At 43.6% G+C, this 12,314-nt stretch overlaps 1 long non-coding RNA gene across 1 annotated transcript; it reads left to right on the forward strand.

Moving 5' to 3' along the window:
* The first annotated feature begins 7,793 nt into the window (after positions 1–7,793).
* LOC128094212 (uncharacterized) lies at positions 7,794–11,746 on the forward strand. The gene is made up of 2 exons (XR_008212855.1): positions 7,794–9,579; positions 9,734–11,746. It is a non-coding gene; the product is annotated as an uncharacterized LOC128094212 (long non-coding RNA).
* The last annotated feature ends 568 nt before the right edge of the window (positions 11,747–12,314 follow it).

Here is a 12,314-nt window from a genome sequence, read left to right on the forward strand (position 1 = left end):
TAGTTAGACAAATGAAGGTTTAAAACATATTTGTGTTGATCATAAAATATTGTTCTTTTTGATTTAAATAGTGTGCGAGTTTACAAGTAAAACTCTTAAATCTGATCTCTGTTATGTAAAGTTCACTGAAATCTCTAGATATAAAATAATACACTGTTTGAGACAGAGTCGTATTACAGCTTGTGCTGGCTTTGAACTCACTATGTAGCATAGTTCGGTCTAGAATCCATAATATTCCTGCCTCGGCTAGGATTTTTATGTGCTAGGATTATAGACATGCTCCATCATGCCCAGCCTATAGTCTGGACCTTATAAGAAAAAAAATATTGGCTTCAAGAGCATATAGATGATACAGTGCTAATTCAAGTTCATATTGACAGGACAGGCAGAGCGAAATGAACAGCAGCTTAGCTAGAGTTGGTTGTCAACACTTCTTAAAATAGAAGAAAGGGGCATAGTGTAACCTTTACTCTAATTTTTGAATTGCCTTTTCAAAAAACAGAGGTTACAAGGGATAAAAGAAAGAAGTTTAAATTCCCAGAGATACAGAAATTCACAAAGGATTGCACTGGTCCTCAAGGACCAGGGGCAGACACAACCAAAACATGCAGAACAATGAAAACTGTAAGAATGCGTGAGGCAAAAACACACGCAGAGAAGGAAGTAATTACTGCAGAGAGAGCTAGGAGGAAAGGGCCAGGAAACCCTCACAGAAAAGGAAAACTTGAGCTGGAATTTCTAGACTTCGATGTGTGGAAAACAGAAGGAAGAAATAGATCTGCACAAAGGCACAAGCATGCGGCTGCCTGGCATTTGGGGCTGGGGCTGTTGGGAGCAGGGATGGGGGCTGGGGGGGGGGGGGTAATTGAACATGGAGAAACAGGTTGTAAAGGCATGGGAGCTTGGATGTGACAGTGGATTTGAATTTCTGAAGATTACTGCTGCTGTGCTTTGAAGAATGGGCTGATCATCTGATCAAGAAAATGAAAAGCTGGTTGTTCCTCAAAACAGTAATCAAATAGGCAAACTCTTGGCATGATTGATTTGTTAAGAGGCAGAAATAAACAGTGCTAGATATGAAAGGGGACACTGAAGCAGAAAAAGTAAATATTTAAAAGCCGTAGCAGAGTCATGGCGACTGCTTGAGGCCAAGATAGCTGAAACCTTAGATTCACTGTGTGAGTTGCTCCATTGGTCTTGCTTTTTGAGGCAGTCTTGCTTTGTAGCCCAGGCTGCCCATGATTTTACAATCCTACTGCTTCAGTCTCCCTAGCTCTGGGGTGCACCATGTGTACCACCCATGCTCAGTTGCACTGTCCAGATTTTAGAAAGCATAAATTATGGAAATGAACTCAAAAATACTTGACTCTGCAGGAACACACAACCTGGAAGGGAGTGGGGTGATAATCAAAAGGCAGAAATAGGCCAAAAGGGATTATTAGATTCAGAGATCTCAGATAATTTTCTTTCTGAAAATTAAAAGAGGAAATAATAGCCTTTGCCAGTACAGGAACTAGAAGAATATTTTTACAAACATATTAAAAGCCATTACAATCCTGATGTCAAGGTCAAGTAAGGACAGAGTGAGAATCAACCTCATATATGGGCGTACATGAAAAAATGCTAAATATTAACAAGCAAGCCCAAATGAGTGTGCATAAAAATAGCACACAATAAATTTGTGTGGCATCTGAGGATCACTTTGCACTCAAACATCAGCTCTGTGAGGACCACACTGACACATTGCACAGATAATGGAAATGGTCAGTAAAATTCTACCCCCACTTGTAATGAAAAAAAAAAACTTTGCCAGCTGGTGTGACTCATGGTTCTATGAACTATTAATTATTAATTTAGATTTTAAAAAATCTAAGATTTCTATAAAAGGGAAATGAATAGGTCAGAAGAAGATTGAGAGTGAAACTGAGAGAGTCACTGTGGCAATTCCAGGTACAAGGTGCCGATGGCTAGAAAAGGCACACCATGGTGAAGACAGAGCAGAGAGCAGACTGTAGCAATGATGGAGTGGGGAGATCAGTGGAGATGGGCAGTTGATTGGATGGAGGAGGAGGGTTGTAATGAAGAGAAAAGAGTCTATTAGGACTCAGGACTCACAGCTTTCCAGAGCAGGTGGCTGGATGGCTGCTAGTTAATCCAATAAAACAAAATAGGAAGGACAGTTTAAAGACTTGTCGGAATGGAGCAAGGCACTTACAGAGGACTGCAATAACCGCTGAAGAAAACTGAGTGTCAGGAGCCTAGAAAATCAATAAATCAGGCATGCATACATACACACATACATGCATACACGCATACATACATAAAACTTTGCCTTCCCTGGGTTTCATTAATGTCAAGAAGAAGAGTAAGCAGAGGGAAGCAGGTAGCAAAATGGGCTTCTAAACCCTGGTCTGCCAAAGAGTCACCACTTGATAAATGTTTGCCGAACTAGCCCAGAGCCACCAGCAACTTACTTACTGAGCAAGCCGGTATGGAGATAAGAGCTGAGATACCCAGATCCACAGCGATAAGGAAATAGGTTATCTCAAAGCACTATATAGAGAAAAATCTATGCTTAGTCGTGCCCAGTAGCAATATCACTAGTGATACCTTTTTTTTTTTTTTTTTTTTTCTGAGATGGTCTCACTACATAGCTCTGGCTGTCCTAGAACTCACCATGTAGACCAGGCTGGTCTTGAACTCACACAGATTCACCTGTCTCTGCCTCCCAAGTGGTGAGATTAAAGGTGTGTGCCACTACCCACCCCCTGGCTCAATAAAAATATTTTTAATATTAAAAGCAGAAAATGAGGGAAAGATATCTTTATCCTCTTAAATCCTGTCCCTTAATACATTTCTGAATTTTGGGACAACTGTTACGATTTGTGCATTGAAACTTAAACTTTGAGGTAGGAGAGGTACTAACCTCTAATCCCAACCTTGGGAGGTTGAAGCAGGAGGAATTGCACATTCAAGGTCAGTGTGGGTAATTTAGTGATACCCTGTCTCAAAATATTTTTTCTTTCACGTGCTAAGGGTGTCATTCAGTGTTGAGCTGTAAGGGTTAATCTGGCATGCAGGAGGCTCTGTGTTCAATACTTAGCACAGGCTTCCCAGTAGCTCACAGTGATTGTGTAATGGTTAGTACTCAGGAGCTCACCACGATCCTTTGATGGCTATTACTCAGTAACTCACTGTGATCCTATGATGGTTAGTGCTCAGTAACTCACCACGATTGTGTAATGGTTAGTACTCTGCATCATGGCTTCAGCAACCACGGCTTGAATACTTAGCTCAAAATATCATAGAAATAAATAAACAAATAACATTCACTAATGGCGGCATTTCCAGTCAGTTGCTAAGATGCTCTGTTAACAAAAAGACTAGTCTTCCTCAAGATGATTGACAATTACAGTTACTTGGCTGTAAGGAACTGTGGAGAGAGGGTTGGAAACATCTGAGTGGTCCAGCTAGAATTAGGGCAACTGTTTCATAACTACCCGGTGCTAACACTTGGAACTTGGGGGACATCAGATTTCAGATGGCATTACCCGGGGGCGGGGGGCAAACTCAGAGCAGAGGGAGAATATACTAGAATCCCTTGCCAGGAGCAATCTCTTGCTGATCCAATCCAAGTAGCAAGATCCACACCAGGACAAAGGACTTTTGAAAGGCACTTGGAAAGAGTTCAGTTACTCTGTGGTTAACCCATCAAAGGCATCTTCCTATAACCCAGAGGACAGCAGGCCTCGACATGTGCTGGCCATTTGGAGAGCAGATTCGTACAGAGGAGATCAAACATTTCAGGAGAACCTCTTGCCTTGAAAGGACAGAGCCTTATGAAAATCATTAAGCCATCCGTTGATATTTATTTGCTTATGCTGAACTTGAAGCACAGCAAGCAGGAAGTTGAGGATGAAAGCCACTGACTCAGTTTCAGAGGCCTTAGTTCAAGAAAGGATTCCCCTACATGCTTGATTTTAAAGAGCCTCCTAAGAAGACATCCCACCACACAGTTGGCACAAAGACACCGTCTCCCTGTGTGGTAGGTTAATGGTCACCTAGAGCTCCTTAGAAACCTAGACATCCCCAGGCAGTTGGAGAAATTCCATAGAACTAAGAAAACCCTTGCAATCTCAGGGCCTTAACCAGAAAAATTATTTCCAAATATCTTCCTTTCTCCCTATATGGCACTTCGTATGGCTCACTTCCAGCCTTGTAAGACTGGGTAGCTCCATGACACAAGCAATAATCCTTCGTAAGGAACCAAAACTCTTTATTGATGCCTCTGATCCCACGACTTGGAAAAGAACACAGAGTGAGTTCATTTTGCACGTTGAGAATTAGCAGGTGATTGCAATGAAGCCACTCCAAACCAGTGGGTCTCAATCTTCCTAATGCTGTGACCCTTTTATACAGTTCCCCATGTTGTGGGGACCCTCAACCACAAAATTATTTCCACTACTACTTCATAACTGTAATTTTGCTACTGTTATGAATCACAATGTACATATCTGATATGCAGGACATGTGACATGCAACCCCTGTGAGAGGGTCATTCAAACCCCCAAAGGGGTCATGACCCAGAGGTTGAGTGTTCTAAACCAAATTGATGACACGGGAATTCTACCTGCGCTCAAATTTGAGGAAGCAGACTTGCAAAGTACATCTGCCTCCTGGCCTCAACTTCCCCTTTCCTCAGATACGAAATTCCTGCTCAGAGGAGGGTACAATGGAATGGCATCATCCTTTCGCCCCCAGATTCAAAACATTGTGCTTCTCGGTGCTGTGGGAAGTAAATAAGCACTCTCTGAAGCTCTGGACAGTCAGGAGGAGGTTGACTCTCAAGGAATGGACTCAGTTTATTCCAAAGCATTAACAGAGACTGCAAATCTGTCCTTAGATATTCAACACATATGTTCTGAAATTCATTAAGTTAGAAAAAAACAAAACCAACTTTTAAATCCATCATGGTTCGTGTAAAGTACAGATACTCAAGGAATGCTTGTACACTGTTGAATTCATGAGCTGATAAATTTGAGAAATACAGTCTGGTTTGTACCATGGGACAGCTGAGTCGCTAGGAAGCTGTCCTTCCTTGGCTGCCATCATACAAGTTTTAGAAAATGAACTACTCACTCCACCCCTATATTCTAAGGACAATCTTCCTCACAAAGTCTTCTCCAAATTCTCCTCTGTTATTTTTCATGGGAGCAAGTGTCATTTGGGTCAAAATTGTCTATTGGCTTTTTTTTTTTAAACAATGTGTATGCACATGGGTGTGTGTACGTTTGAATGCACATAGATCTATTTGTTTGGAAATATGTATGTGTGGGGGACAGAGGATAACCTCAGGACGACTACTATGCCCCACATTTTCATGTGGTTTGGGGAAACCAAGCTCAGGACTCCATGCTTGTAAGACAAGCACTTTCCTGACTGACCAATCTCCCCAACCCCTCCACTAATTTTTTGATATCTCCGACTACATGATCCTCAAAGGGGAAAACTGTTTTGTTCATTAATTTACATTTAAGGAAAGGCAGTACCTCCATGTTCCCTCACATATTCTCACTCAAAGCAGGTACCAAGTGACTGTCTGTTGCCTGATTGATTTATTCATTGGCAAACACTAAAAGTACAATCTGGCTTTTACCACATGTCAGTTACATTTGCAATACAAAAAAAAAAAGTGTCACTCCGCATTTTTACAGGCTTGTATTCTTTGAAACAATCATTGTCTTAGAACTGGCTTGAAATTAGCTTCGATCTCAGTATTTAAGGGACTGTGTGCTTTATGCAATGAAGTAATGTATGCTTTGACTACATGTGCTGCAGTGTTGCTCTAACATTTTCTGTTGCTTGACAGATGCTGGTTAATTCTCAGTAGGCCTCAGGACAGCCATTTCTGTAGTATATATGGGGCCTTGTGTGTGGCTGTTTCTGGAATAGAGTCACTATTTGGGTATGGCCATTTCTGTGGTAGATGCCTAGCCTTGGGTATGGCCATTTCTGTGGTAGATGCCTAGCCTTGGGTATGGTCATTTCTGCAATCTAAAGTACCAGCATTTGTTGCAGCTCCTTGAAAAGCAAAATACACTCACAAAGACTTCATTACTAAATACTGTTATGATGATTCTATTATTAGTTATTAATTTCATACTACGCTTAATTTATAAAGCACACTTTATTGTAGGTCTGGACACAGGTGAAAAGTGTATATGGAGTTTGGTAATCTATGAATTTAGACATCTGCTAGTGAGGAGGGAGGGAGGGAAGGGAAGAAAAAAATTTTATTCTTTAAATCTGTTAAAATCTCTAAATACATGATTTAACTGCTTGTTAACTACAAACATAGGCACAGCACACGACAAATGTCAATTAAGCCTATGCAAAAGAAAAAAGCAAACCTAATTTGAGTATCTTTTTAAAGACCTTGTAACTATCAATGATCACTTTGCCTAGTTCCATCTCACTTGCAAGCCTACGGAAGTTCAGTCTTTCTAAATGTTAAAGCTTGTAGGTAGCTCTCTACTCAACAGTGCTTCAGGGCGGGGCTGCTCCTCCCGGGCCTGGAGGAATGGACCAGTAGCCTCAGGCCCAGCAGTATCAACTCACTGGAATGGTATTGAACCAGTCCAGCGGGGACTGTCGGCTGTATGTGCAGGAGGCTGGCACAGGGTAGCAGCTGAGCAAGCGAGCTGTAGCAACTCTATGAATTAATAGCATGATGTCATTTTGCAGGGCATGAGGAAACTGAAGCAGGAAGAGATGAAGGGATCTGTCTGGAGCGTGCGGAGGCCCTGACCTGAACCGCACCTCCTAACGAATGCTTGTGTTCTGCAACCTGCTTCCTCGTAGACATGTTCCTCCTTCTGTCTACAGCACAGCCCTTCTTTTCACCAGTGAGTTAAAGAAAAAAAAATGTCCACCCTTGAGAATTAGCTGAGAAGAAAACTGAGCCATCAAGGCTAGTGTTTCCCTATCACCTTTTTTCTGAATCAAGAAATGGTTGCTTAGGCCCCCAGAAGGCCAGGCTATCCCCTCTTCCTTTATGAACTTCCTGGACTTGGGAAGTTGTTCTGTGAGAGTTGGGCCAGGCTGCCAGAGCCTCTGCCCCTTTCTTAAAGGAGCCAGAACCTTTTCTCCTCCAAAACCTGAAGACACAATTAAGTCAATATCAGCTGTGAGCAAAGAGTGAAACACTACAGATCATCAGAGCATTTAAGAAATCATGTCATATGTTAAGGACTTAACATAATATGGGTGTTTAATAGCAATAAACACCTAAATGTTCTTCTTAAAGACCAAAACTTCCTAAAGAGGTGGTAGACACTAATCAGACACCATTAAAAAACAACAACACTTGCTATGCGTAATTTTTCAGTGAAGTAGATGTGTTACGATTGACAATATATTAGTTGGTGGTTAGAATGAGATCTCCAAAGGTCTTTAATAACTGAGTAGCTACAGGAGTAATTAGTCACACAATTAGCTCATATTGGTTCATCTCACTGAAGCCACGTGTGTTAGGGTTCTCTAGACAAACAGGACTGTAGAAGGAATACATGTTATAAGGGAGGATTTATGGAGTAGTGAGATGCTTGATGGGTAAAGGTGCTGTCACTGAATATGACCGTCTGACTTTTTTTAAATCTTTTTATTTTTTTATTAAGAATTTTCTTCATTTTACATACCAATCACAGATCTCCCTCTTCTTCCCTCACCCACCCATCCCCCATTCCCCCTATAAGAAGGTAAGGCCTCCCATGGGGAGTCAGCAGACCCTGGTCCACTCAGTAGAGGTCGGTCAAAGCCCCTCCCCCTTGTCTCAAGTCAGATCAGTGAATACCCTAACTGTCATCATAGAGCCTTTCTCCAGTAACTGATGGAAGCAGATGCAGAGATCCACAGCCAAACACCAGGCCAAGCTCCAGAAGTCCAGTCGAAGAGAGAGAAGAAGGATTCTGTGAGCAAGGGGCATCAAGATCATGATGGGGAAACCTACAGAGACAACCAAACCAAGCTACTTAGTAAGAACTCATGAAATATAGACCAACACTTGTGGAGCCTGCACAGGACTGGACTAGGCCCTCTGTATAAGCGACACAGTTGTATATCTTGATCTGCTCAAGGGGCCCCCTGGCAGTAGGGTCAGGATCCATCTAGTAGGGTGCATGAGCTGGCTTTTTGGAGCCCACTACCTATGGTGGGACACCTCGACCATCTGACTTTAATCCCTTGCACCCACGTGGGTCAGTAGAGAGAAAGGAATCTGGCAAGTTGTTCTCCTGCCTCCACACAGGAGCACATGTGCACATAGGCCTAAAACTGGCAATAAAGTAAGACGGGATTGACTCGATTGGCTTACAAGATGCAGACTGGGGAGTTTGTCAGTGGCCATCGGCATGTTGGAGAGACTGGGCACCTGTAGTTACTCGGTCATTAAAGCGATCACTGGTCTTCAGTCTACACTGGAAGGCTGCAGAAGCTGGATTTTGATACCAGCAAAGGATGGCATCAGCGGTGATGGCATGCCAATAAAGACGTGCCAGATAGCAAGAAGCAAAAGGGGAAAAAACAGCACCTTTCCTCAGGCATCTTCATTCCTGGACTGCCCGCTTGGGGGGAGGAAATTCCTTCAGCCGGTCCTCCATGGAAATCCCTCACAGACCTGTCCAGGTGTGTATTTCAGAGACCACTCCAGCTCCAACCAAGTGGACAGTCAAATCAAATCAAATCATACTGCGTGATAACAAAAAAGGTACCTCACAGAGAATATGTGGAGAGAATTCGGTAGTGTACTGACTGCTCCATGATACAATGGAAAAGAGCCTGCATCTGGGAGAGAAGGGGATGGGGTGGGATTATGTCACTTGTCCTAACCAAACCTTCCTGACGCTGAGATGACAATATAATTCAGAAAGTTCACACTCAGTCACATTGAGGGAATCACACAGCCCAGTCTTGTGGGTTTTGCATTCCTGGCTGTTTTGCCTTACTTTTCCTTGTTAGGCATTGATTTCACCCAGGACAGAACTGCTCATGTGGATCTGCTTATCATCCATGGAATTTACTTTGGATCTATTTAAAGGCTGAATTTATTTTATGTGAAATGCAATAAGACACAATTGTCAAATACGCCTTTGTTCTATGGCCATCCTACTGAAATGCATGGTTCATCTTGAATGCCTCTATAGTGGCTCGTCTTGATTGCTCACATGATGGAATCTGGAATCAAGTAAGAGATACAGCTCTGTGAGAGGAAAGTGTACTTCTAGAAGGTTAACTAAGCGGGGAGACCCTGACCTAGAGTGAGCAGCACCTTCCAGCACTGACCCGGATATTAGGAGGTCTGAGGAAAGAGCAGCACTTCCCGTGCCCTGCCTTCCCTTCTTTCCGGTAAATGCATCTACCCCGTTGCTGCTGCTGCTGCCATCAGAACCCAGCTTCTTGGGCCTTCCGACGTGGACTAAGGATCAGGGTCTCCAGAAATCTTCAGCACCACACGGGGACTGCTGAGACATCCAGCAATGAAGACTGAGGAACTGCACGGTTCTCACCCTCTCCAGCCTGCAGGTAGCCATTATTAGACTGCTCTCATGATCCATATAAGTCTGTTCTTGTAATTATATTCTTTCTATTGATTCTATTTTTTTCCCTTAGAGAACCTTAGTAATACAGCCATCTACGGTATAACTGCATTAACTGTTTTTTTTTCTTTTTTTGATAGGTTCTCCTGTAACCCAGGCTGGCCATAAACTCATCATATAGCTGAGGATGACTATGAACTGCTGATACTTCTGCCTCTACCCAGCACCCGGAGTGTTGGGGTTGCAGATTTGCACCATTACACCTGACTCCTTAACTGATTTCCTAGTCTCTGCTTGAGTCAGTTTGTCCTCAGTCTTCATCTTCAGACTTTTAGCTCTTACCCACTCCTGGGGTCCCCGTCCTTCTCTGCCTGTTGTTTTACTGTCTGTTTGTCTTGACCTCATTAGCTTTCAAGTCTCTTGACAGGAGAAATCAGCTTTATCTTTACAGCTGCTACAGGCTGTTTAGGGGATGTTGAACCTACAAACTCAAGAAGAGTGTGCTGAGGACTGAGAAGAGAGCTTAGTTGGTAAGGCACCTTGCTTTGTAAGCATGGAGACCTCAGTTCCATCTCCAGAACCCATGTGAAAACAGGCAGGAGTGGTGATATGTACTTAGAATCCTAGTGCTTACTAGGTAAAAGTAGGTGGGTCCTGGGGCTCACTGGCCAACTGGTCCAGTATACTTAGTAAGCTCTAGGCCAGTGAGAGACCCTGTATTAAATTTTAAAAGGTGGATGGTGCCTGAGGAATGAAACCCAAAGTTGCACTGTGGCTTCCACAATTGCATATCCCACACACACACACATGTGCCATATACACCTATGTGCATACACACCCACATGCACATTTACCTGTATGTGCACCCGCACACACACACAAAGATGTGCACACACAAAGTGTGTTGAGTTGCAGTGAATGGAATCTTGACCTGCCCTAGCTAGCAGGCCCTCAGCCAGCTTCAGGGTCCAGAACACAATAGGTCCTTGTATTCACCACTGTGCGTGCCCACTAACACACACTCAACACTTGCAAATATTGGGGATACTTAGTGACTTCATTTCGAAGAGGCTTCTCTGGCGGCTGGCCCGGTGCTGGTTAGACAGGCACTGCCTAGGAAGACCCATCTATCTCTTCAGTGAATGACCAAATTTATTGTGCCAAAGAACAAAAGACACAGGGGCAAGTAGGTGACGCTCAGTGCTAGAAATCACTCTCGGACATACAGATGAGAGAGAAGTTTGGGCACTGTGATGGGGAACTGAAGTCTCGTCCTCCTCCTCCTCCTCCTATCCCACTTCCTCTTCTTCCTCCTTCCCCTGTACCCAACCCCCCACGGCCACAGGGAGCTACATTGGAATTCAATCCTAACCCCCAGGAAGTAGCCTCCACAGCAGGGAGGTCAGGGCCTATTCCTAACTGGCTCCCACTTCCTCTGTGGGACCTCTCCAAAGACGCCCTGGTAGCAGGACTCTGAGGCATTTAATTGAATACAAATTGGACTGACGAGTTTCCAGGAATTTTAGTGGAAAGTTGACTCCCCCCCCCAACCCTCAAGACTTTTCCCAAATAATGAGAAAATTATTATTATCGCTGCTGTTATTATTTGCAAAGCCCACAACCTTTAAAAAAATATTTCTTAAAGGAACAAGGTCGAGCAAACAACTTTCAGAACATGCCTGAAAATCTGCTCTTCCTTACAGTATTGGTAAAGCTGCTGATTCGGAAAGAAGGGGGTGGGCTTCTTGGAAGACAGGCAGAGTTGTGAGATTTGGTGAGTAAAAATACAGGATGCCCAGTAGAATCTGAGTTTCAGGTCAATGATGAAAAGCATGAAGTGTGAGTGTATCCCGCACATGGAGTGGGATATACTGATGGTTTCTTTGACATCCAGGTTTCCCTGGTCATCTTTTATTTCACCAGACAGCTCAAAACCAGGAGGCAGATCAGCAAATAGATTCCACCAACAAACATTTCCTTGGAGGCCCTGGCTTTGGAAGACCCTTCACTCAGCCCAGGATTTCCCCTGGAGTGTGAGTGGGAGGATGAGCACTGATGAATGTTCTGTCCTTCCCTGCCCACTGCAGCCTGTGGCAAATTGTGCCCCTTGAACAGCTGCAGAGGAAAGAGCCTTGCCCTGTCAGGATGGCTTTCCCCTTCCTTTAGCATGTTGAATTGTCTCTCCAATTCCCAGAGGGAGACTTTTGCTAACTGCTTGCAACCTGCCATCCTGTCTGGCCTTCCGATTCCAGAGGTGGAGTGGTGGGGCTGAGTGGTGAGGAGTGAGGGGTGGACTCCAGCACTGGTTAGGATTTCTGACTCTGCCACTTCCTATCCATGAAACATTAGGCAAGTTGCTAACCTCATTGGGCCTCCAACTCTGTGTCACTAAAACAAGGATGCTTGTGAGTTGTGTAGAGTATCTGGGGACTGGAGGATATGCAACATTTGTCACAGTCCCTGACACATAGTTGTAACCTCTTTCATATAGTAACCATTGTTATTATTGCTCTCTCTTAGTACTTCATTCATCACATGTGACACCTGGGGTTGAGGCTCTCTATGCTTGTCACTTGGAATTGTAGTATCTTAGTCACTGCTCTATTGTTGAGAAGAGACACCATGATCATGGCAACTCTTATAAAAGAAAGCATTTAATTGGGACTTTCTTATAATTCCAAGGTTTTAGTCTAGTGTCATCATGGATGTTGGAGAGTATGG

The sequence above is a fragment of the Peromyscus californicus genome, unplaced genomic scaffold (assembly GCF_007827085.1).
Source record: "Peromyscus californicus insignis strain IS unplaced genomic scaffold, ASM782708v3 Scaffold_4__1_contigs__length_199733344, whole genome shotgun sequence".
Lineage (NCBI taxonomy): Eukaryota > Metazoa > Chordata > Mammalia > Rodentia > Cricetidae > Peromyscus > Peromyscus californicus.